This window comes from Schistocerca nitens, chromosome 1 (assembly GCF_023898315.1).
Source record: "Schistocerca nitens isolate TAMUIC-IGC-003100 chromosome 1, iqSchNite1.1, whole genome shotgun sequence".
NCBI lineage: Eukaryota > Metazoa > Arthropoda > Insecta > Orthoptera > Acrididae > Schistocerca > Schistocerca nitens.
Genome location: NC_064614.1, coordinates 750,402,323 through 750,430,280, shown reverse-complemented (window position 1 = coordinate 750,430,280; position 27,958 = coordinate 750,402,323). Strand labels below are relative to the sequence as shown.

Here is a 27,958-nt window from a genome sequence, read left to right as displayed (position 1 = left end):
TGAATTTTGTGTGAGATTTACAAATGTTCTTTATAAATATACACCTTGACACAATTAACATACTTTTATGCATTAAAATTCTTCTATTAAGCTGTAACGCAGATATGATTTCAGCCTGTGTTAAAAAGTAAATGCATTGTGAAGCTATTGTAGATCTGTCAACTTACTGTTGTGCCTTCATGGGATTCTAGAGTGAACACATATTATCCTTATTATTCGCTTTCCTTATTATACACTTGTGTATGATACACAATTCCTCCTTCAGTAAAGAGCTACACCTCCTCCCTCGCCCACCCTCCCTAAAAAGGTCTGTCATTTTCTATAATGGAAATGTTGCAGTGCTTAAACATTTAAGAAAATTTAAATCGTGTTACTTCCATTTCAGGCTGTTATTTTGTTTCATTTATTGATTTTTTTTATTTCATCCAATGATCATAACACAAGAGATTAGATATTTAAGACAAACCTGGATTCATCCGAAAAAATTACGTTTTGCCATTCGTGCACCCAGGTTCGTCGTTTAGTACACCATCGAAGGTACTCCTTTCTGTGATGCAGTGTCAAGGGTAACCGCAGCCATGGTCTCCGAGCTGATAGTCCATGCTGCTGCAAACGTCGTCGAACTGTTCGCGCATATGGTTGTCGTCTTGCAAACGTCCCCATCGGTTGATTCAGGGATCGAGACGTGGCTGCACGATCCGTTACAGTCATGTGGATATGATGCCTGTCATCTCGACTGCTAGTGATACGAAGCCGTTGAGATCCAGCACGGCGTTCCGTATTACCCTCATGAACCCACCGATTCCATATTCTGCTAACAGTCATTGGATCTCGGCCAACACGAGCAGCAATGTCAGGATACGATAAACCACAATCGCGATAGGCAACAATTCGACCTTTCTCAAAGTCGGAAACGTGATGGTACGCATTTCTCCTCCTTACACGAGGCATCACAACAACGTTTCACCAGACAACGCTGGTCAACTGCTGTTTGTGTATGAGAAATAGGTTGGAAAATTTCCTCGTGTCAGCACGTTGTAGATGTCGCCACCAGCGCCAACCTTGTGTGAATGCTCTGAAAAGCTTATCATTTGCATATCACAGCATCTTCTTCCTGTAGTTAAATTTCCCGTCTGTAGCACATCATCTTCGTGTTGTAGCAATTTTAATGGCAAGTAGTGTTGACTTCAGCTATCTCATATAAAGTAAGACTCCTGCTCAGGGTCTTATCAATATAAATACCTAAGAATTTAGATTATTTTGCTTCATTTATTGACTTTCCAAGAACACCTCTGATACAGAATCTGCACATTTAGATTAAAGCAAATAATTTGACAAAGATAAACCAAACCAATATTGGTAAGGTACAAATGAATGTTCCTAAGATTTGTTATGCCAAAGAAACTCTTGTTGTGTCTGTCCTGAATTAAAGACTTTTTTTTAATGACAATTAATAACTCACATAGTTTAGAAATTTGGAAGCAACGTAAGAAGAGAGTTGTAGATAATGCTAAATCACTAACTTCGTAAGATATATTGAGAGCCAACAATCTCAAAAAACGAATGATTTAACAGATCTCTGTCATTGTCAGATAGTAGAATGACTTCGGTACAGCAAATCAGAAATGAATGTCTAAGCCGCTTTACATACTACCTAATGTTTTAACAAAGTGTTCCCAAGAAATCAGCAACTGCGTATCATTGCCATCACCAACAGACTGAAACTGTGTTGCTTTTCAAAGTCTGTTCAGTTGCATGAGGAGTATATTTGGTTTCCATGCCTAAGCAGCTGCCATAAACCTTCAATAAACGTAAAATCCGCTTGATACAGCCCCACTTTGAGTGTAGAGCTATGCCTAAAGAATACAGAAGAAAGGGAAGAAAATTTTTGCTATCACTAGCCACAATATGCAATGTGGGGTTCCAGTGGGAGGTTGTGAACTTGAAATATCATATTAACAGTGGCCAATGAAAGAGGCAGTGCTCACTGCACGTAAGGTAGTTACATTTTCATCCTGTATCTCATGGAAAGAGCTTTAAACTCTATTGCTACATGTGATATACCATGACACATGGTTACAAAAATATTTTCAAGGCTTACTTGATGTTTACCTACAAGAACTGTTTTATGAACTTTACGAAAATGGTTGAAATGGCTCTGAGCACTATGGGACTTAACAGCTGTGGTCATCAGTCCCCTAGACTTAGAACTATTTAAACCTAACTAACCTAAGGACATCAAACACATCCATGCCCGAGGCAGGATTCGAACCTTCGACCGTAGCGGTCGCGCGGTTTCAGACTGAAGCGCCTAGATCTGCTCGGCCACACTGGTTGGCCTATCAACTTTAAGATAGCTCATTTATGTTACGTAGTTACAAGGCAATGAACAATAAAAATATTCCAGATACAGACCAGCAGTTTGATGTTAGGATGGATCTATCCATATCGGCAATGTCTTTAGCGAAATTTTTCCACAAAGAATCGGTTACTATTCTCTGTGAACCCCGGTTGACTGGAACTATATCTGTGAATTTAAGGCCTTCATAAAGCTACTACATGAAGAAGACCTCTTGCCGAAAGCCGGACGAAAATTTGAAATGCATTTCTGTCCATATACAAGTGAGAAAATTACTTTGACAACCATTTGAAATTTATGTCTAGGTTATGTTAAGAAGTCTGCTTCATGGTTTGGTTTTTATAGCAATTTGTAGCTCCCTCTGAATGTGGATGGATGAGCCATGTTGGAGGAACATACAGGCATAACAGCTACATTAATGAATAGGATAGAAGTTATACTTGATGCAGTTCACTTCAAATATGGATAAATGGATGTTATGTGTATGGGTGAGATAAACATTCAGGTAATGTGCAATGATATTGATGGTATGCTGCTGGACTCAGATATGGTGATTAATTATCTAAGTATAATTCTGCCAAACAATGTGAAATAGAACAAATACATAAAAGTCGTTTGTAGGTAAAGCAAATGACCTACTATGATTTACTGTGAGATTTCTGGAAAAATGTTGTATATCCATAAACTACACTGTGACCCATTACAGAGAACTGCTTCAGTGCTTATGTTTACCATCAGGTAGGAATAAAAAAGGAAGCACCGAATTAGCTCAGAGGAATACTGCAAGACATGTTACTAGTCAGTTTGAACGAACATGTTCACGAAAACAGACCAAAATCTTTGGAGAGAAAGTTTTTCTTTACACAGTGCATTACTGTGGAAAAACTACCGTATTTTGACAGATGGCAGACTAATTCTACAGACGCCCTTGTCCAAAACACGGGGGATCGGAGGTATTGCAGAGGCATAGAGGCAATCATTTTTTTCTCTTGCCCCATTTCCGAATGGAACAGGAACGACAATGACTACAATTGTACACTGTATCCTCCATCATTCAGTGTGTAGAGGATTGCAAAGTGTGTATATTGATGTTGATTACGATCTTGTCCATTAAGGCACTGATGTGTTCAAACTAACTTTGATAACCGTATTCCTGGTTCTTGAAAAAAAAGTAACAATCATAATACAAAGTCATTTCTTCTGAATAATTGCTGAAAGAAGGCAACACTAAAATAAGTTCAGTGCAATTAGTAACAGGAAGCTATGCACAATGTATGTCTGTTTGTACTGTAGGTTCACCAACATTGTAGTAGAGTACCGGTATATTTATTACTATTATTACTATTGGTGTTTGCGGACCCATTGTCTCCAACCTGTACATCTGACATTCTCGTGTATAGCATGAATGGTAGCTATGACAGTGAAATGGAACATTGTGTTTGTATTGTTATTGGTAGGCTGGGGAAAATTTCTCAAAAACGAAAACGCGAAAAATAACCAAATCAACAGTTTTTAGCGAAACAACACGAAATCGGAGACTTTTGTGACATATCGTGAAATTTTAAATTTAGCCACATATAAGCCGAGGACAACTGCTTACTAATATTCGTAACTGACAGTCATTCAGTGTTAAAAATGCATTTTGACATCGTGTATAATCTCAAAATGACAGTTCACTTGCAGTGTAACGAACTTCGTTGTGGCAATGAGAAGAGCACCACAATTGGAAATAAAGTAACACCGAATTTGGCAAAAAAATAACACGGAAATTGCAAAAAAACCGGATCTGGCAGAGAAACGTCTGCCTTTTGACCAAAAAACACCGAATTCGGCAAAAAACAACACAAAATACTGAATTTGGCACCAAAATACATCTGAATTTGATAGAAAATGCAATGAATTTGGCGAGAAACAACGTTGACTTGGGGAAAAAAGACACCTAATGTGGCAAAAAATAACACTAAAACTGTAAAAAAACCGAATTTGGCCATCATTAACAATGAGTTAGGTAAAAAATAATAATGAATCTGGCTAAAAATAACAACGAATTTAACAATAAAATAAAACTATTTTTTCCTGTCCCCTAGTCATTGGAGAAGAAAAATGGATCAGAAAGAAAACAAGAGGCCTAAATCCGATTTTTAAATGGAGCATATCTATGTTGGTTAACACTAAAAGAAAACGTCAATTTAAAAAAAACATACATCTATTACTAGAATTTTATGTACAAAACATATGTAAATGTAAGCCATGTTATTTGGTCGTAAGTGTGCCAAAGTGCAGTGTGAGGCCTCTTCACGCAGCATTCTTCTATCGCACTTCCTTGCATTTCGCTATGTAAAATTTAATCGTGTATATTTTGTAATGGAAGCCATCAAACATATATTCAGGGCAGTGGAAATTAAAGTGTCTTGTGGTGCCTCTCCTCCTCCCAGTCGGCGGATTTCACATCCTAGCCCTTAAAAAAATCGCACAATGCTGGGTGGGATTATTTGTGACTGGGAGCATAAGAACTCTTCAAAATATTTGCACTCTTTACTGCATATTAGCTAATTACTGTCTATTTTGTGTGACATAAAATTAAATATAGAAAAAATAAAATCAGCGAAGACAAGAGACAAGCAAGACAACACACATTTCTTCATTCCTTAGGTCCCAGCATTTCTTCTCTCTGTCTCGCTACAGCTTTACATGTTGTGTTTCCTTTCTACGAAAGAATTTACCTCGTCAAAGTTCGTCAAACGTTTTGCTACATCAAAAATCAAATAATACTAATCTAATCTAATATTAATCTAATACTGAAAAAGCTGTTAATACAAATAGTATCCACGACTGGTATGGTTTCTCGATTTGATTAATACGTCTATTTTGTCACAGTCTGTTAGATAAAACGAAATAGGTCTTTCTAAAATTGCAGCAATTGTAACACACGCCAAGTAAGCAAGACTGTTTTGGCACAAATAGGCATTTTCATCTACCTCATTTAGATAAATGAGGACAACAGAATATAATTCATTAAATACCAATATCAAATGCCTACCAGGCCTTCCACACACAAAAAGTTTTATATTATGTAAGTAGTTTCACTTTTCATTCATATGCATGAGTTCGAAAAGTTGTAGTACGAGGTTTTCATATAAATTTGGGATCGTCATATTCTTCCATATAATTTGAGTGATGTCCCCATTTTTTCTCATTCTTCGTTCTAACAGACAATCTTGTTTCCCCAATTGTGTACGTATTCTTGCCATTGTCACAACTTATTCTCCGGTTTATTTCGATAACTCTGTCAGAATCACCATTTCAGGAATCCCACGTTTGTTCTCCTGTTAGCCATTATTACGTGTGCACACAACGCGTTTTCCGCGCTATTCCGAGAATAGAACATATGCGACTTCTAACCGAGGACTGTACAACTGGCCATTAGCAATGCAACGATCTGGCAAAAATTTTCTGTCAAAATTTCATTTTTTGGATACACAAGAAAATAATATGAAATCTTTCTTACCTGTTATTCCTGTTAATCATTCATTTCCACTCTGGTAGTCAGAATCTACCGATTTCGTTAATGATTATGACAAAGCTGATTGTTCGCAAACCCAGTCAACCACATAAACAAACAGCAATTGACACTCACGGGTTCAGTTTTATTCAGCTCGGCTCGCATAGCCTCTTCCACTGCTGTCTGCGGAAAAGTTTTCTATTTCTGATGAGACGGGGATTCCCCAGGCAGAAACTACATGTACAGTATGTACGCATTCAAAAATCAACTTATGATTCGTTCAGAAATCAAGTTGGAATGTGTTCAAAAATGTTCAAAATCAACAGGGCTGCATTTCAAAATCATATGAATATCCGATAGGCCAACGTGCGCTCGATGCTAGGCGCTTTGTGAAAAACGTTTTTTTTTTCTTATTCAAGAATATGAATTTGGCGCCTCCTGAAATTGTCGCCCAGGCAGGTACCCCGGTTTACCTCCCTCACCTCCCCAGATCCGGCCTGCCATCAGTCGACTGATCACTGGGAAAAGATTTAGAATTTACTATGGATAATGAAACTAGCTTGTAATCAGATATTGCATTCCAATTTCTCATCTCTATATATCTCCACATATATTCATAGATTAAAAAAGATTAGAAGAAATTACTTCTGTAAAATTTTTGTGAAATACAGGTGATAATAGGCCTAAGCTCCAATGGAGATAACATACAATGTCTCTTGCAAATTAAGCACCGTAATATTTACTATGAAACAGGTTGCACATTATGCTAATAAACAACTATGTACAGTATACCTTCCACTATTTGAACCGAACTTACAATATGGAATTACTGTCTGGGGAAACTCCAACACCAATAACAAAAAAATAATTTTTCTATTGCAGAAAAAAACCATTAGGGCCATTCTGAATTAAAAAAGAAAACATATTCACGTAGAACTACCTTCCATAATATAAAAATATTGACTTTTCCTTTGTATACACAAAACAATAGTTTTATTAATCAAGGGCAATACATTACTAGGAAAAAAATGCAGATGTTCATGTACATGACAAGAAATAAAGTCCACCTGAAAACTATGCCTCAAAGACTGAGAGCTGCTGTAGAAGGTCGTCAGTACTCTGGTGCGCCATTTATAAAGCATCTTCCCAAGAGTCAACAGGACAGTAGATGTGAAAAAGGATTCAAGAGACTTCTAAGGGATTACTGAATGGAAAAAGAATTTTATGGTGTAGAAGAGTATATCTACATCTACATCCATACTCCGCAAGCCACCTGACGGTGTGTGGCGGAGGGTACCCTGAGTACCTCTATCGGTTCTCCCTTCTATTCCAGTCTCGTATCGTTCGTGGAAAGACGGATTGTCGGCATTCTTCTGTGTGGGCTCTAATCTCTCTGATTTTATCCTCGTGGTCTCTTCGCGAGATATACGTAGGAGGGAGCAATATACTGCTTGACTCTTCGGTGAAGGTATGTTCTCGAAACTTTAACAAAAGCCAGTACCGAGCTACTGAGCGTCTCTCCTGCAGAGTCGTCCACTGGAGTTTATCTATCATCTCCGTAACGCTTTCGCGATTACTAAATGATCCTGTAACGAAGCGCGCTCCTCTCCGGTGGATCTTCTCTATCTCTTCTATCAACCCTATCTGGTACGGACTCCACACTGCTGAGCAGTATTCAAGCAGTGGGCGAACAAGCGTACTGTAACCTACTTCCTTTGTTTTCGGATTGCATTTCCTTAGGATTCTTCCAATGAATCTCAGTCTGGCATCTGCTTTACCGACGATCAACTTTATATGATCATTCCATTTTAAATCACTCCTAATGCGTACTCCCAGATAATTTATGGAATTAACTGCTTCCAGTTGCTGACCTGCTATTTTGTAGCTAAATGATAAGGGATCTATCTTTCTATGTATTCGCAGCACATTACACTTGTCTACATTGAGATTCAATTGCCATTCCCTGCACCATGCGTCAATTCGCTGCAGATCCTCCTGCATTTCAGTACAATTTTCCATTGTTACAACCTCTCGATACACCACAGCATCATCTGCAAAAAGCCTCAGTGAACTTCCGATGTCATCCACAAGGTCATTTATGTATATTGTGAATAGCAACGGTCCTATGACACTACCCTGCGGCACACCTGAAATCACTCTTACTTCGGAAGACTTCTCTCCATTGAGAATGACATGCTGCGTTCTGTTATCTAGGAACTCTTCAATCCAATCACACAATTGGTCTGATAGTCCATATGCTCTTACTTTGTTCATTAAACGACTGTGGGGAACTGTATCGAACGCCTTGCGGAAGTCAAGAAACACAGCATCTACCTGTGAACCCGTGTCAATGGCCCTCTGAGTCTCGTGGACGAATAGCGCGCGCTGGGTTTCGCACGACCGTCTTTTTCGAAACCCATGCTGATTCCTACAGAGTAGATTTCTAGTCTCCAGAAAAGTCATTATACTCGAACATAATACGTGTTCCAAAATTCTACAACTGATCGACGTTAGAGATATAGGTCTATAGTTCTGCACATCTGTTCGACGTCCCTTCTTGAAAACGGGGATGACCTGTGCCCTTTTCCAATCCTTTGGAACGCTACGCTATTCTAGAGACCTACGGTACACTGCTGCAAGAAGGGGGGCAAGTTCCTTCGCGTACTCTGTGTAAAATCGAACTGCAATCCCATCAGGTCCAGCGGCCTTTCCTCTTTTGAGCGATTTTAATTGTTTCTCTATCCCTCTGTCGTCTATTTCGATATCTACCATTTTGTCATCTGTGCGACAATCTAGAGAAGGAACTGCAGTGCACTCTACCTCTGTGAAACAGCTTTGGAAAAAGACATTTAGTATTTCGGCCTTTAGTCTGTCATCCTCTGTTGCAGTACCATTTTGGTCACAGAGTGTCTGGACATTTTGTTTTCATCCACCTACCGCTTTGACATAAGACGGAAATTTCTTAGGATTTTCTGCCAAGTCAGTACATAGAACTTTACTTTCGAAGTCATTGAAAGCCTCTCGCATAGCCCTCATAGCCCTCCTCACACTACATTTCGCTTCGCGTAATTTTTGTTTGTCTGCAAGGCTTAGGCTATGTTTATGTTTGCTGTGAGTTCCCTTTGCTTCCGCAGCAGTTTTCTAACTCGGTTGTTGTACCACGGTGGCTCTTTTCCTTCTCTTACGATCTTGCTTGGCACATACTCATCTAACGCATATTGTACGATGGTTTTGAACTTGGTCTACTGATCCTCAACACTATCTGTACTTGAGACAAAACTTTTGTGTTGAGCCGTCAGGTACTCTGTAATCTGCCTTTTGTTTCTTTTGCTAAACAGATAAATCTTCCTACCTTTTTCAATATTTTTATTTACGGCTGAAATCATCGATGCCGTAACCGCTTTATGATCGCTGATTCCCTGTTCTGCGTTAACTGTTTCAAATAGTTCGGGTCTGTTTGTCACCAGAAGGTCTAATATGTTATCGCCACGAGTCGGTTCTCTGTTTAACTGCTCAAGGTAGTTTTCAGATAAAGCACTTAAAAAAATTTCACTGGATTCTTTGTCTCTGCCACCCGTTATGAACGTTTGAGTCTCCCAGTCTATATCTGGCAAATTTAAATCTCCACCCGGGGTATCTGTTGAGAGGCCAGACAAACATGTGGTTCCTGAAGAGGGGCAGCAGCCTTTTCAGTAGTTGCAGGGGCAACAGTCTGGATGATTGACTGATCTGGCCTTGTAACATTAACCAAAACGGCCTTGCTGTGCTGGTACTGCGAACGGCTGAAAGCAAGAGGAAACTACAGCCGTAATTTTTCCCGAGGACATGCAGCTTCACTGTATGATTAAATGATGATGGCGTCCTCTTGGGTAAAATATTCCGGAGGTAAAATAGTCCCTCATTCGGATCTCCAGGCGGGGACTACTCACGAGGACGTCATATCAGGAGAAAGAAAACTGGCATTCTACGGATCGGAGCGTGGAATGTCAGATCCCTTAATCGGGCAGGTAGGTTAGAAAATTTAAAAAGGGAAATGGATAGGTTAAAGTTAGATATAGTGGGAATTAGTAAAGTTCGGTGGCAGGAGGAACAAGACTTTTGGTCAGGTGATTACAGGGCTATAAATACAAAATCAAATAGGGGTAATGCAGGAGTAGGTTTAATAATGAATAAAAAAATAGGAGTGCGGGTTAGCTACTACAAACAGCATAGTGAACGCATTATTGTGGCCAAGATAGACACAAAGCCCATGCCTACTACAGTAGTACAAATTTATATGCCAACTAGCTCTGCAGATGATGAAGAAATCGATGAAATGTATGACGAGATAAAAGAAATTATTTAGGTAGTGAAGGGAGACGAAAATTTAATAGTCATGGGTGACTGGAATTCGTCAGTAGGAAAAGGGAGAGAAGGAAACATAGTAGGTGAATATGGATTGGGGGGAAGAAATGAAAGAGGATGACGCCTTGTAGAATTTTGCACAGAGCATAACTTAATCATAGCTAACACTTGGTTCAAGAATCATAAAAGAAGGTTGTATACCTGGAAGAATCCTGGAGATACTAAAAGGTATCAGATAGATTATATAATGGTAAGACAGAGATTTAGGAAACAGGTTTTAAATCGTAAGACATTTCCAGGGGCAGATGTGGATTCTGACCACAATCTATTGGTTATGAACTGCAGATTGAAACTGAAGAAACTGCCAAAAGGTGGGAATTTAAGGAGATGGGACCTGGATAAACTGAAAGAACCAGAGGTTGTAGAGAGTTTCAGGGAGAGCATAAGGGAACAATTGACAGGAATGGGGGAAAGAAATACAGTAGAAGAAGAATGGGTAGCTCTGAGGGATGAAGTAGTGAAGGCAGCAGACGATCAAGTAGGTAAAAAGACGAGGGCTAATAGAAATCCTTGGGTAACAGAAGAAATACTGAGTTTAATTGATGAAAGGAGAAAATATAAAAATGCAGTAAATGAAGCAGGCAAAAAGGAATACAAACGTCTCAAAAATGGGATCGACAGGAAGTGCAAAATGGCTAAGCAGGGATGGCTAGAGGACAAATGTAATGATGTAGAGGCTTGTCTCACTAGGGGTAAGATAGATACTGCATACAGGAAAATTAAAGAGACCTTTGGAGAGAAGAGAACCACTTGTATGAATATCAAGAGCTCAGATGGCAACCCAGTTCTAAGCAAAGAAGGGAAGGCAGAAAGGTAGAAGGAGTATATAGAGGGTTTATACAAGGGCGATGTACTTGAGGACAATATTATGGAAATGGAAGAGGATGTAGATGAAGATGAAATGGGAGATAACATACTGCGTGAAGAGTTTGACAGAGCACTGAAAGACCTGAGTCGAAACAAGGCCCCGGGAGTAGACAACATTCCATTAGAACTACTGATGGCCTTGGGAGAGCCAGTCATGACAAAACTCTACCATCTGGTGAGCAAGATGTATGAGACAGGCGAAATACCCACAGACTTCAAGAAGAATATAATAATTCCAATCCCAAAGAAAGCAGGTGTTGACAGATATGAAAATTACCGAACTATCAGTTTAACAAGTCACAGCTGCAAAATACTAACGCGAATTCTTTACAGACGAATGGAAAAACTGGTAGAAGCGGACCTCGGGGAAGATCAGTTTGGATTCCGTAGAGATGTTGGAGCACGTGAGGCAATACTAACCTTACGACTTATCTTAGAAGAAAGATTAAGAAAAGGCAAACCTACGTTTCTAGCATTTGTAGACTTAGAGAAAGCTTTTGACAACGTTAACTGGAATACTCTCTCTCAAATTCTGAAGGTGGCAGGGGTAAAATACAGGGAGCGAAAGGCTATTTACAATTTGTACAGAAACCAGATGGCAGTTATAAGAGTCGAGGGGCATGAAAGGGAAGCAGTGGTTGGGAAAGGAGTGAGACAGGGTTGTAGCCTCTCCCCGGTGTTATTCAATCTGTATATTGAACAAGCAGTAAAGGAAACAAAAGAAAAATTCGGAGTAGGTATTAAAATTCATGGAGAAGAAGTAAAAACTTTGAGGTTCGCCAATGACATTGTAATTCTGTCAGAGACAGCAAAGGACTTGGAAGAGCAGTTGAACGGAATGGACAGTGTCTTGAAAGGAGGATATAAGATGAACATCAACAAAAGCAAAACGAGGATAATGGAATGTAGTCAAATTAAATCGGGTGATGCTGAGGGGATTAGATTAGGAAATGAGACACTTAAAGTACTAAAGGAGTTTTGCTATTTAGGGAGTAAAATAACTGATGATGGTCGAAGTAGAGAGGATATAAAATGTAGACTGGCAATGGCAAGGAAATCGTTTCTGAAGAAGAGAAATTTGTTAACATCGAGTATAGGTTTACGTGTCAGGAAGTCGTTTCTGAAAGTATTTGTATGGAGTGTAGCCATGTATGGAAGTGAAACATGGACGATAACCAGTTTGGACAAGAAGAGAATAGAAGCTTTCGAAATGTGGTGCTACAAAAGAATGCTGAAGATAAGGTGGGTAGATCACGTAACTAATGAGGAGGTATTGAATAGGATTGGGGAGAAGAGAAGTTTGTGGCACAACTTGACTAGAAGAAGGGATCGGTTGGTAGGACATGTTTTGAGGCATCAAGGGATCACAAATTTAGCACTGGAGGGCAGCGTGGAGGGTAAAAATCGTAGAGGGAGACCAAGAGATCAATACACTAAGCAGATTCAGAAGGATGTAGGTTGCAGTAGGTACTGGGAGGTGAAGAAGGTTGCACAGGATAGAGTAGCATGGAGAGCTGCATCAAACCAGTCTCAGGAATGAAGACCACAACAACAACAACAACAACAACCCAGAACTATAACATGGTGGGGAAATCTACTCGAAATATTATCCAAATTATCCTTCAGGTGCTCAGCCACAACAGCTGCTGAGCCAGGGGGCCTATAGAGACATCCAATTACCATGTCTGGGTCTGCTTTAACCGTGACCTTCACCCAAATTATTTCACATTTCGGATCTCCGTCAATTTCCTTCGATACTATTGCACTTCTTATCGCTATAAACACGCCTCCCCCTTCACTGTCCAGCCTGTCTCTGCGGTATACATTCCAATCTGAGTATAGGATTTCATTACTGTTTACATCTGGTTTCAGCCAACTTTCTGTCCCTAGTACTATATGAGTGTTGTGACCGTTTATTAATGAGAGCAGTTCTGGGACCTTTCTATAGACGCTCCTGCAGTTTACTATTAGCACATTAATATTGTTATTCCCTGTTGCATTTTGCCTACTCCTACCTTGCCGCGTCTCAGGAGGCGTCTTGTCGGGCCTAGGGAGGGAATTCTCTAACCTAAAAAACCCCCATGTGCACTCCACACGTACTCCGCTACCCTTGTAGCCGCTTCCGGCGTGTAGTGCACGCCTGACCTATTCAGGGGGACCCTACATTTCTCCACCCGATAGCGGAGGTCGAGAAATTTGCACCCCAGATCTCCGCAGAATCGTCTGAGCGTCTGGTTTAGGCCTTCCACTCGGCTCCAAACCAGAGGACCGCGATCGGTTCTGGGAACGATACTACAAATAGTTAGCTCTGATTCCACCCCGCGAGCGAGGCTTTCCGCCTTCACCAATTCCGCCAACCGCCTGTACGAACTGAGGATGACCTCTGAACCCAGACGGCAGGAGTCATTGGTGCCGACATGAGCAACAATTTGCAGTCGGGTGCACCCAGTGCTCTCTATCGCCGCCGGTAGGGCCTCCTCCACATATCGGATGAGACCACCCGGCAAGCAGACAGAGTGAACACTGGCCTTCTTCCCCGACCTTTCCGCTATTTCCCTAAGGGGCTCCATCACCCGCCTAACGTTGGAGCTCCCAATAACTAATAAACCCCTCCCCCCGTGTTCCTGCTCGGACCTTGCTGAAGGAGCAGCCACATGTCCACTCACAGGCAGAGCGGGCGATGCCACACGGCCAGCCTCCACATTTACCCTCCGCCTCGTGCGCCGCGAACGCCGCTGAACCCGCCACTCCCCTTGGGGGAGGGTGACCCAACTGCGCCCGGTACCCGCGAAGATGTCTCGACAGCAGGGACAGTGGGCGAAGCATGTAACACCTGGGGTGTACCTTGCGACGCACCAGACTCCCCACTGCCGCTACACTCCGAGGCAGCAGCCTGATGACGGCTGACCGCGGCCATCAACACCTTCAGCTGTTCGCGAACAGTGGCCAGCTCCTCCTGCGTCCGTACACAGCAGTCACACATCCTATCCATCCTAAGGAATCTATTTACTGAAGAGAGTTAATCAACTTTTAACTAGACTGCTAATTCACTAAAGGCGGCTGATTATTGACTAAACTGTGATTGCTAGCCACTTCTTGTAGAAAGCAATGAAAATAGCACTATCTGTCTCTGGACTGTATTGAAAACAAACACTAGCACTACTGGCACTATGGTTGACTAAAGGGACTCTCTCTGACTGTATTCAAAACAAACACGAAATCTATGGAACACTATTAATAGCACTCGACAATTAAAGCTTCCTAAAAGCAAAAACACACGGAAGAAGAAGTGACAAGTAAGAAAAATACAGTTAATACTCAAATTAAGGTAGCTCGCTGCACAGCAGACGTGAAGCAGACGGCGGTTAGGACTCTTTACATATACACTCCTGGAAATTGAAATAAGAACACCGTGAATTCATTGTCCCAGGAAGGGGAAACTTTATTGACACATTCCTGGGGTCAGATACATCACATGATCACACTGACAGAACCACAGGCACATAGACACAGGCAACAGAGCATGCACAATGTCGGCACTAGTACAGTGTATATCCACCTTTCGCAGCAATGCAGGCTGCTATTCGCCCATGGAGACGATCGTAGAGATGCTGGATGTAGTCCTGTGGAACGGCTTGCCATGCCATTTCCACCTGGCGCCTCAGTTGGACCAGCGTTCGTGCTGGACGTGCAGACCGCGTGAGACGACGCTTCATCCAGTCCCAAACATGCTCAATGGGGGACAGATCCGGAGATCTTGCTGGCCAGGGCAGTTGACTTACACCTTCTAGAGCACGTTGGGTGGCACGGGATACATGCGGACGTGCATTGTCCTGTTGGAACAGCAAGTTCCCTTGCCGGTCTAGGAATGGTAGAACGATGGGTTCGATGACGGTTTGGATGTACCGTGCACTATTCAGTGTCCCCTCGACGATCACCAGTGGTGTACGGCCAGTGTAGGAGATCGCTCCCCACACCATGATGCCGGGTGTTGGCCCTGTGTGCCTCGGTCGTATGCAGTCCTGATTGTGGCGCTCACCTGCACGGCGCCAAACACGCATACGACCATCATTGGCACCAAGGCAGAAGCGACTCTCATCGCTGAAGACGACACGTCTCCATTCGTCCCTCCATTCACGCCTGTCGCGACACCACTGGAGGCGGGCTGCACGATGTTGGGGCGTGAGCGGAAGACGGCCTAACGGTGTGCGGGACCGTAGCCCAGCTTCATGGAGACGGTTGCGAATGGTCCTCGCCGATACCCCAGGAGCAACAGTGTCCCTAATTTGCTGGGAAGTGGCGGTGCGGTCCCCTACGGCACTGCGTAGGATCCTACGGTCTTGGCGTGCATCCGTGCGTCGCTGCGGTCCGGTCCCAGGTCGACGGGCACGTGTACCTTCCGCCGACCACTGGCGACAACATCGATGTACTGTGGAGACCTCACGCCCCACGTGTTGAGCAATTCGGCGGTACGTCCACCCGGCCTCCCGCATGCCCACTATACGCCCTCGCTCAGAGTCCGTCAACTGCACATACGGTTCACGTCCACGCTGTCGCGGCATGCTACCAGTGTTAAAGACTGCGATGGAGCTCCGTATGCCACGGCAAACTGGCTGACACTGACGGCGGCGGTGCACAAATGCTGCGCAGCTAGCGCCATTCGACGGCCAACACCGCGGTTCCTGGTGTGTCCGCTGTGCCGTGCGTGTGATCATTGCTTGTACAGCCCTCTCGCAGTGTCCGGAGCAAGTATGGTGGGTCTGACACACCGGTGTCAATGTGTTCTTTTTTCCATTTCCAGGAGTGTATATGTAAAGAGTGAGGAATGCTAGCAATACTTGCATGTACGTATGTATTGTAATCAGTTGAAAATATTGTAGTATCATATACTGTAAGTAAACAGGTTGATAGTATGTTGTTTCATACTGCAAATGTATGTTCAATATTTTAAGTTATTATGTTTAAGTTGACCTGTCCTCTGTTACAAGTACACACCCTGAACATAATGTAATCAAATGGGACCAAATAAAAAATCAATCAATCAAGATGTCATCAAAGTACTGATGTAAATCATTTGGATGTCATACATACATTTATCTACAAATTAAATAAAAAGTTTGAAGTATTCTAATGCATGCAAGATGATGACAATCTTTAAATATGTCTTAAAAATGTCAACATATTAAATAACTTACCATCATTTTGAGTCTGGAGAAAAATCTCTAAATGAAGTATCATCTGACACAAAATCAGATGATGTTACAGGCCCGTCAGGAAAGTATTTTTCCAGTATTTGGAGTGGATGAAACTATAAAAAAAATGAATACTGTAAATCTTTTATTATTCACCAGAAACAGGGAGAACATAATGTGAAAACTGTGACTAAAAACGTATCAAACCCACGCAGTGAAACTACTGAATATTTCAATTTATCTTCAAGGTCTCATGTCTGATTCACACTACCAGCCGTTAACATTGCAAAATCAGGAAGGATATCAAATAATAAATAATGCAAAATGAGAAAGATATCAAATAACAAATTTTTAGTTATTGAACAATAAAGTATAGCCCATGACTAAATTTTTAGGTGATTTGGAGCTATACAGGATGCGAAGTACAGCTGTTTTCAACTGATGATACATTTGGAGACCATGATGGCCATGGCAAGAGTTAAATCTTCTCCGTAGTGATTTAGGTCAGGATAGCATTGGAAAAATACCATTTTGTTCAAATATAATATCACAGAGGCCTCAAAGGTACAGCACAGCCCATGGTTTTTCATGTCAGAAGTATAACTACTCAGATTATTGGCTACATAGAACACAAGTGATTGTGTTGTGCATCCAATGGCATTCCATACCATCATGGCACTTGCTGAGCCCCCGTGACATTGACAAATGCGATTAATCTGGCAAAATTCATTATACCGAAAGTTTCCATACATGGATACATCCATCATGATACTGCATGTAGAACTGGGACTCATCTGAAAAGATGTCATGGAGCCACTTCTGCACCCTGAGCTGTCACTGAGCACCACTATTGGGCATGCTTTGTCTGCTGCCCCATCGTCTGAAGCCACGACAATGATCTCCAGTTGACTGTCCATCATGCTCCAGATGTCACTCCAGTTTGTGGTTCCTTGTCTTGCTGCAAACAAATTCATTTCTTAACTAAGAGTGTGTGAAATGGCTATAAGACCCTGCACAGCCAAATGAACAATACCTCAGTCCTCTTGGGAATTCTGGCCACTGAAATGCTGCAATGCATTGAATATGGTCCTACATAGCCTATTGATTTCACATTCTCATCACAGTTGGGGGAACTCAATGAATGTGAGCAGAAATAGCATGGAACAATAACTCAGCTTTGACAGGCCACGACCATGTTACTATCGAATTGTGACATATGCTGGTAGATGTTTCTCCCTTTCATCCAACTTGTAACATGAACTTCTCACAAACAAAAAGCATACAAATGTGATTCCTGAATGAGAAACCTGCTGTGTTTTCTTTCTTCATATGCAGAAATTAGAAGCTGTTACTCCTACCTACTTCACGTGGTTGCACTGAAATGCTAATTCAAACATCTTGCATATACAAAAATTTAGTAGACTTCACGCAAATTTGACGTTTGTTACATATTGCTTCATTGTGTAACTATTTTAATGATCATCAATCTTTCAGTGTATGAGGGTGTGCTGAAAAGCAATGCTCCCAGTTTTTATGAGAAAACTCTCAAATCTTTTTAAATGAAACAAACGTTATTAACATCTAAACGTCTTTATTCTTCACGTCTATGAATTTATTTGTCAGCATAGTCATCCTGATGAGTAACACATTGCTCCCAACGGAAGATTAGTTTCTTGATACCGTCACTGTAGAACGTTTGACTTTGTTGACAGTCACAACTTCAACTCTGTTTGCACTGCTTCATCACTATCAAAATGAAGTCGTCGAAGGTGTTCTTTAAGTTCTGAAAACAGACGAAAAACTGATGAGGCCAAGTCGGGACTTTATGGAGAATTATCAGTGACAATGAATCCAAGGCATCGACACTGTTCTAGATGTTGCAGCGCTTGTGTGGTGTCTGGTATTACCAAGCTGAAGAAGAGTTTGCCCCATGTGCAGAAGTTTTCTGCGGTTAAAAACTCGGCTGCAGCACGTTGTTTCTCACACACTGGCATAGTTATGTTACACACCGCCATGTTACACAATACATTTCGGAGCCCTGTGGTGGCAGAGGGTTGCACATTGCATCAGCAGAGAAAGAAATTCGACTGAGTAATGTGCATGACACGTAACACCTCAATCGATATTGAGAACAAAATAAAAAGTGAGGCGATACTTTTCAGCATGCTCTCGTAATAATACTGAAGAAGAAATTAACTGCTGTAATATATGAAATTACTTGTTCACAAAGGTCAGATATTTTATGAGAAATGAGAACTGTGGCCACTGTCTCAGGGACAGTATTATTTATTAGTCTGCAGTCACCATATTTCCTCTGAAATTCACTGCTGAACAAAAAGCATTGAGCATCCAAAAGACATGAACAGTTGTCTGTGTGACTTCATATACATACACACCACTGGCGGATATATGAATACGTAAATTATAAGAGTTGCTGTATGGCAACCAGTATCCATTAGTGTCATTTGTGTCTAGTGTTGTTACCACTCATGGTATGCCATGAACACCAACAGATGTTGAGTGATCATTGTGAATGACATGGAGAGACATGTTCATATGATTCGGAGTTATCAGCAACTGACTGAGATTGAACAGGCCTCATTGCAGGTCTCAATTTGAACGGCTAGTGAAATCGTGCAGTATCCAGATTTCTGGGGCATTCAGATGTGACCATGGACTGATGTCAGACCGCATGGAAAATAAGGGCAGGCATACTCGTCATCAAGGTTCTGGTTGACCACCTCAAGATAGAATTGCCATATTGTGTACTAAGCGAATCATTGTCTCGTTTCTCTGTAACCTATACAAACTGTTTTATAGAGTGATTCTGAACCACATATCTGTATATGCGGACCACACCATTATCAAACAACAGGCAGGGTTCGACCAGGAAAATCATGCTGTGGCCAGATCATCAACCTAACACAGAATACTGTGAATAGATAGGAGAGAGGGCAGACTACAAGTGTGGCATTCATGGACCTAACAGCGGCGCATGACAACATGCACAAAAAAAAAGCGAGGGAGAATCCAGAAGAATGGTCTTCCTCAAGGCAGTGTGTTAGTATCAATGTTGTACAATATCTACACCAATGACCAACCTGTCGGAACAGACACATGATCTTTCATATATGCCGAAAACACAGCAGCTGCAGCCCAAGGAACAAAGTTCAGGGAGGTAGAAGTGAAACTGACTAGAGCCCTTGAAGATCTGTCAGAATACCATGACAATAACCACCAAGAGCCTAATCCATCCAAACCAAAGGTCTGTGCGTTTCAATTGAGGAACAGACAAGCCAGGAGAAAACTGTAAATAACTTGGAGGGGAAAGCAACTACAACACTTGGACACCCTACGTACTAGAGTTGGGCAACACGATTCTTGTTCTCGATTCGATTCCTACGATTCAATCTCACATTGCGAATCGATTCCTACGATTCGTTCACGATTCTTTCACGATTCATTCTAGTCTGCGATGGCACGATTCTTACGGAATGCGAAACGTTCTACATCTTACTCACAGATGGCAGGACATGTCTAAAATTGTCAATGGGGTTAGAATCGAACTGTCATGATAAGATATGCCAGAAATAGTTTATTTGTGAGTAAACATGCATATGACGTCACAAGTGTGATTCTCGATTTATACGTGTAATGCCTTAATTGTTGAAAGGTCACGTTTGATTTGATTGCATCTATTGTTTTATTTCAGTGTGCCAGGAAAGAGGGGTCGATTTGTGTGGAAGGTGGTGCAAAATTACGTGGTATGCCAGTTTGGTTGTGTGGCTTGAACGTATCTAACTACAGACGTCTGTTTTATAGTAACAAAATCTAGCAGTGAGGCAGACGTGGTTTGGCTCATATCATCCTAAGTTTTTCTGTGCTAAGATGTTTTTCGAAGTCTACATCACCCTTGTAATTCATAACGCAGCTGACAGCCATCCCACACAGCAAATTTAGCTTAACTTTCATTTCTTCTAAATACAAAGCATAGGTATTATGCTTTTAATTTGTCTGAGAACTTGCCGCTGTCACTACTATTTGCGTGAGAAGACGACATATTTCTAAACAATAGGATTCAATCGTATACAGCGACATTACTTCACTAAAATTTAATATGAATCTGAACACGATAACTTTCGAAAACTCGAAATTGAAATTATTAATTAAAAAGCTTTTGTTTCAAGACGGTATTACACGGCGGTCCGCTAAGAAAGGTAATGGTTAGAGAGCCTACATTCTCTCTATATAGGCTCTGTAATATTGGTCTAGTTCGACAGCCATTTAGTGGCGGCAGTGGTGGAACTAGCAGAATTAGCAAATTAGCAGTGAAGTAATGTCGCTGTATGCGATTGTATCCTACACTTTAGATGTATGTCGTCTTCTCACATAAATAGTAGTGGCAGAAGCAAGTTCTCAGACAAATTAAAAGCAAAATACCTATGCTTTGTATTTCGACGAAACAAAAGTTAAGCTAAATTTGCAGTGTGTGAGTGAGGGCTGACAGTTGCTTTATTGTGAAATATAAGATGCTGTGGAATTGGAAAGAGCACAGAAAAACGTAGGACGATACGAATCCGCGCATGTGCACTACATACGGATAGCAAATGGGAAATTACGCTCGTTCCCGTCAGCCCCCGCCAAATGTCAGCTTGGTTTTCACGGCCCACAAACTTCGTTTGTTCCTTCCCAGCTCCTTTGTTCACACGCATCCTCCACTTGACTGCCATCTGGCGGTCGTAATCATTCGGCACGACTCGGCATGATTCGGAAGGTTCCTTCGTAGCATAGCGTACTAAGAATCGATGAATCGTTGGAACTTGGAATCGTCACGACTCGGAAACACGCAATCGTTCTTACGATTCTTTTGAACGACGATTCGTCCGTATCACGATTCGATTCTTACGATTCTTTATTTAGAGTCGTTCAAATGAACGACTCATTCACGAATCGCCACAACTCTACTACGTACCTTGGAGTAAAGCTCGACCACACACTTACTTTCAAAGATTACTGCGAGAAAATGAAGCTCAAAGTCTGCAGCAGAAACAAAATTATACGCAAGCTCACTAACAGCACATAGGGGGGGGGGGGGGGGGGGGGCTCAACCAAATGTTCTACATACGTCTGCTCTGGCTCTATGTTTTTCTGCAGCAGAATATTCTGCACAAGTCTGGCAGAACTCTGTACACACCAGGTATGATATCACCATTCTTAACGAGACAGGCTGCATTATAACTGGTTGCCTACAACCAACTCCAGTTGACAAAATCTACCGTCTTGTAGTCATGGCACCCCCGGATGTCAGATGAAGAACAGCGAAAGAGGTTGAGAAGAAGAAAAAGAAAAGTATTCCAGGCATTCCATGTTTGGAAGCGAACCATTATGTCCCACGCTGAAGTCGAGAAAGAGCTTTCTCCAACCAACTGAAGCCATTACATCATCACCTTCCGCTTGCTGAATGGAACTGCGGTTAAATAGGGCAACTGGAAATAAAAAAAAAAAACCTACAGGAAGAACCCCTTGTTAGTTTCTAACTACCCTACCACACATGGAAAACTTTGAAATAATGTGAACTGGAGTGATGTGGTGCAAACAATACTCGAAGTGGTGGGGCTACATTACTGGAGATGCAACATGAAAATTTCGAGAACTTCAAGATAGTGAACACCTTATGGTCTGCCTGAAGCCTGCACACTGGAGGGCCTGGTTACAGCAAATGTCCCAGCAATCAAGACTGCTGAATTTTGGGCCACAAAATCATTTTGACATATACAAAGTCTAATGCTTATATTGTAGATATTGTGTCGTATTGTATAATTTTACCTTGTAATTAACTGTATTGTACCGTCCTGTACACGAAAACATAATAATCGCACATCATAACCCCTCCACATCTGAGCCTACCATTCGATAACAAGTAATGGACACCCAGCAACACTCTGTGTCATGCCACACCATTGTCAGATACTAACAGCAGCCGGGCTACACTATCATTTTCCCATACATAGGTTGTTATTAAGATCATAGCATAAACAATTGTATTTGAAATGGTGTCATGGCTGAAAAACATGGAACTACTGACGAATGGTATCATATTGTATTTAGCGATAAATTGTGATTCTGTACTACTGTGGATGGCCATCACACGAAAGTATGGTCTTGACCTGGGGAGAAATCTCATTCTTCGAATGTTTTAGAGAAGCACAGAGGTGTTACTCCTGGCACAATGGTGTGGAGAGCCTGGCGGTTGATTTACGACCGCATGTGGATAATCTGTTATTCTGAGAAAACCCCTCCCCCCTCCACCCACTCCACCTCCCCAACCCCTCGGGAAAACCCCCTCAACAATACAAGCACACTCGTGATATCAAAGTAATTGACTAATTCATTAAATTGGTCAATTAATTAACCCCTCCCCCTCTGGTAAACCCCCCAGGCTTCCCATTCCCTACCACTTCCCACTTCCCTTCCTACATATGGAAATTGGTGGGCCTTTGCTGAAGAGGTAGGATCTCACTCTACAAAATTCAATTACATATAAAATTCAGTCTGCAGGGGTTGGGTCTCTATTGCTCATCATTCGCTGCTGTTTTGGAAAGTGCAAGTCTTGTAAAATACATTAAAATAAGCAATTAAATAGATCACTTTTTACTGATCGCACAAGAAATACTGCCTTGAAACTGACATCAACATAACTCACCACATGTAATTACAATGTTAAAAATCTTTCGCATTGACCTCAGGGCATTACGCAACTGCAGCCCTACCACTTCGTCAGACTGCACCATGCACCAGTGTCCAAGAGATTAGACTATACCCGCTCAGACCCAGCAACAGCTGCTGGCTGCCATTCCACCAGCTGGACTGTGCAGCATACACTTTTCTCTCTCTCTCACTCGAGTGGTTGCTTCCTATTTGTGTGAACCAATATATGCAAAAACACACAGACCAAGATGTCCCACCCACCCCTCCTCCCTTCCACCCCTCCCCTGCCGCCCTACACACTAATGCAGACCTGGCATTGGCAGTCGGTGCATCCCCACTTCTATGGAAAGCTGTAGCAGATGAAACAAAGACATTCGAGAAGAGGTAGGTAGCATCTGTCGCGTGCCACATTAACACAACCTTCGTCCTGAACAAAGTAGTCGATAACTGGTAAACTCCAGTTGTGGATGTCTTGGAAATATTCCCCCACTCTATCAGACTGATTGACTAATTAACCAAATCGATTGTGTGCTGCCAATTCTTTCCTTACATCCTATAGGTGGATAACAGGACTGGTACATGTGCCAGGATTCTAACTCACAACTGCCCAGTTTGCAAACCCTTTTGCATGTTTACACTCTTGCCTCCTATTGGTGGATATGGGCACAGTTAGGTCGTTTGGTAGAAAGTACTTTATGTTGGAGGTAGCTGATAATTTCAAATCTTAGTTCAGTTGCATGCTATGTGCTTTAACACTCTGCAGAGGAGTTGGATATATATGTGTGCTCTCACAAGGGAACCTCCCCATCGCACCCCCCTCAGATTTAGTTATAAGTTGGCAGAGTGGATAGGCTTTGAAAAACTGAACACAGATGAATCGAGAGAACAGGAAGAAGTTGTGTGGAACTATGAAAAAAATTAGCAAAATATACGAACTGAGTAGTCCACGTGCATGATATGTAACATTGAGGATAATATGAGGCTAGGAGTACCGTGGTCCTGTGGTTAGCGTGAGGAACTGTGGAGTAAGAGGTCCTTGGTTCAAGTTTTCCCTCGACTCAAAATTTTAATTTTTTGTTTTCAGACAATTATTATCTGTCCGTCCGATGCGATCACTTTTTTGGAAGTGATAATCACATCCACAAGAAAACCTAAATCGGGCAAGGTAGAAGAATCTTTTTACCCATTCGCCAAGAGTACAAGTTAGGTGGGTCGACAACATATTACTGTCATGTGACGCACATGCCATCAACAGTATCGTATAGAATATATCAGACGTGTTTTCCTGTGGAGGAATCGGTTGACCTATGACCTTGCGATGAAATGTTTTCAATTTCCATTGGAGAAGCACGTCCTTTCGTCTACTAATCGCACGGTTTTGCGGTGCGGTCGCAAAACACAGACACTAAACTTATTACAGTGAACAGAGACGTCAATGAACGAACGGACAGATCATAACTTTGCGAAAATGAAGAAAGTAAACTTTTCACTCGGGGGAGGACTTGAACCATAGACCTCTCATTCCGCAGCTACTCACGCTAACCACAGGACCACGGCTATCCTGACTGCACATTACCCTTGTAGTTGCATATGTTGCACGTGGACTACTCAGTTAGTATATTTTGCTAATTTTTTTCATAGTTCCACACAACTTCTTCCTGTTTTCTCGATTCATCTGTGTTCAGTTTTTCAAGGCCTATCCACTGTTCCAACTTGAAGCTAAATCTGAGGGGGGTACGATGGGGAGGTTCCCTTGTCAGTACCACTATTGGAAACAATAAATTGATCAGTTGGGAATCTGACATTGTCATTGGGTTTTTAAAGCACTACAGAATTCCTAAATTGATTCTCTCCACTACATTCAGAAGGAATAAGACGAAGGGCCTTTTGCTTGATAGGATAGCGACAACAGCATATACCACTGCAAGACAGAGTCCGCTGCAATGTACTGAGAAGCACTAAAGACGACACAAAAACCATGATCCAGTTGGTAGTAGCAGTTGTCATGGCTAGATGTCGGAGATCAGTGTCAATAGAGAATTTGATGGTGTGACTGTGTTTTCAAAGCACTACAGAATTCCTGAATTGGTTCTGTCCACTATATTCGGAAGGAGGAGGAAGGACCTACTGTGTGATAAGACAGAGACAACATCAAATACTGCTGAAAGACAGAGTCCACTGCGATGTATTGAGAAGCAATAAACACGACACACTTAAATCACGATCCAATCCGTAGCAGTAGTCGTCATGACTAGATGTCGGCGATCGTGGAAACATTCATACATGCCACATGCTCATGTCCCAGCGTCCATCTATCTGCAGCGCACCCATCCCTTTCTACACCGCCAGTGCCAGCGCTCAGAGGTCAGAGAAAACTGTCGCCTTGACTGCAGCCACAGTCATGAACATGTGCCTATGCCCGAGTGCACTACCCAGGCCGTGGAGGACATCTGGAAATGATTGGAGTGGTAGGAATTCAGATGTTGTCAATAAGTACAGTGCCAACATTTGGCAGTGATCGACATTGAATCGCTCAATCTTCCATGTAGAACACACACGATCGTGTACACAGACCAATATATACTGAGTATTAGTTAGCTATTCAGCTATCGAGAGGGCGCCGCGCCAGAACTCGCGCCAGCAACTGCGGGCAAGAACCGACTAGCCGGCTAGTAAGAGCCTTAAACCAGAAATTCCCATTCTTTCTGGCTATCGGTTACCTCTGCCACACGCCTGGACTCTACGCAGAGCTGTCCTCGGAAACCAATCACATATTTATCAGTGTAATTACAATTACATATTAAGGTCGTAGCGCCAATCTGGTGACATGCAATAATGAGCGAAGTATCAGAAATACCTCCTTCTGACGGCTGTGCCTCTGGGACGAATCTCACGCTGAAATATCATTATCTATATCCTCCTTATGACTGGTTATCATTTTCGTTCCCTGGTAAGGCTATCGATCCACTGAAATTGCTGTTTTCCACGTCAGATCCGTACCTCCCTTAAGACCACACATAATCATTTTGTTTGCACATGTCAGAACACTGAGCACAGTAACTTTACATCTCAAAATGTACTTTATAAACCCGCTGATCACAGCGAATCTACCACACGTCCTCTACTAAGTAAAATACTTTGCCAATAATTGAATGCTTGTGACACCAAAGAATATTGAGTGAAAATCCGAGATCGATGGACATGCTACATTTGTCATCCTTGCGAGTGGTACCAGTGGATCCTAGTACGGGAGAAATGATCGTCTTATAACTGACCAGCTATTAAAAACACAATCACAACGACCATTTTGATGACACGCTGCATCAAAGGTTATGAATGGCTCTGAGCACTATGGGACTTAACATCTATGGTCATCAGTCCCCTAGAACTTAGAACTACTTAAACCTAACTAACCTAAGGACATCACACAACACCCAGTCATCACGAGGCAGAGAAAATCCCTGACCCCGCCGGGAATCGAACCCGGGAACCCGGGCGTGGGAAGCGAGAACGCTACCGCACGACCACGAGCTGCGGACACTGCAACAAGGCGGTCTTGGTTCCACAGGCACACGCAGGTATCGCTAACGATATCCAAGTTAAAAACTATATATCCTTTATAAATCGGGGTAAGGTATTGCTTCCAAATGAAGTGGTCTGCCACACAAATACCATGACATTCAATAAAGATACTGATCGTCGGGTGTTTATTAACAGAGTGAAAGTGCTGGTGCACATGGCCAGCAGTGTAAGTTTCTAATAACATCGTATTTATCACCGAATTTAGAAACATGTTCAGCTAAGGAACATGATATTAAGCCGACATTTGGAACCCCCTCATGCCGCTGCTACATATCTCCCACGCTGACAAACAGTATTTGTAACGCATTCTTTCTCAATAGCTTGTAGACACTGTAACAGAGGTTCTACGATACATTCTCGGGGTATTAGGTCGGGAGGATGATGGTTGATTGTGAATGATCACATACAGTAGATATACAGCAGATGGAATGCTATGTGAGGACGCTAGCTTGGAGTCATAAATGTACAAAATCCTTTGACCAATAAGCTGGCTTTTCTGATCTATAGTGTTACGCTTTCTGGTGGAAATGCTGTCTGTGATTTGGAATAAAGTCTCTCCATTCAACCACATACTTGCATTGGATCCTATGGAGAGTATTTAATGATTACAGCCACTGGTGATCACATTCATGGCACTCTCATATCTCGAAACGAGGCACCTTTCCGAACCTACTTGCTAAGGTCCCCATGCAGCATAACTAAAGCATGGTTTTAGACAGCACTCTGCATTTTGTTACTGTTCCTCAGCGTTTGCCATGCCTCCCCAGTAGTGATCGATCCAATTGAAGTCAGAACTGAGAGACAATCGGAGACTGCTATATCTACGACTTTTTGTGTCCCATGGAGAAACGAGGGGAGCTGAGTTAATGCGACGGGACTGTATTCTACAGTTGCAGTGCGTCTGCTCTGTCTTCCATATGTCTGTGTCTGTGCATATGTCACGGATGGCTCGCATGACCCAGAGTAGACCTGAGTTAGTGTTCATGTGTGGACTCACCATGTATTACATCCAGAGCAATGTTCAGATGCAGAGCCTCAATATGGCACGTCTGGGATAGGGTTTGAAGGTAGTTCGCTGTGCATCATATCCAGAGTGATGTTCAGACGCGCATCCACATTATGCTACGTTCAAGATACAGTTCGAAGATGGATCCACCATGGGTTACATTGAGATGTGTTCTGTCTCCAAAGGTGGATCAACCAGCGATAGGACTCGGTCATGGGAGCCATCCGCGACACATGCACAGACACACAGAAAACAGAGAAAATGCTCTGCAGCTGTACAATATGTGGTTGGAAGTGACTGGATGCTGCTGGCCAGTTCTAAGTTCTAAGGGACTGATG

At 42.2% G+C, this 27,958-nt stretch overlaps 1 long non-coding RNA gene across 1 annotated transcript in view; it reads right to left on the bottom strand.

The window, feature by feature from the left end:
• Nucleotides 1-27,958, bottom strand: part of LOC126260654 (uncharacterized) — a 62,780-nt gene that overhangs the window by 7,776 nt on the left and 27,046 nt on the right. Inside the window, exon 2 of the long non-coding RNA XR_007546645.1 lies at nucleotides 16,328-16,440. This is a non-coding gene — a long non-coding RNA (uncharacterized LOC126260654). The remainder of the gene's footprint in view (nucleotides 1-16,327; nucleotides 16,441-27,958) is intronic.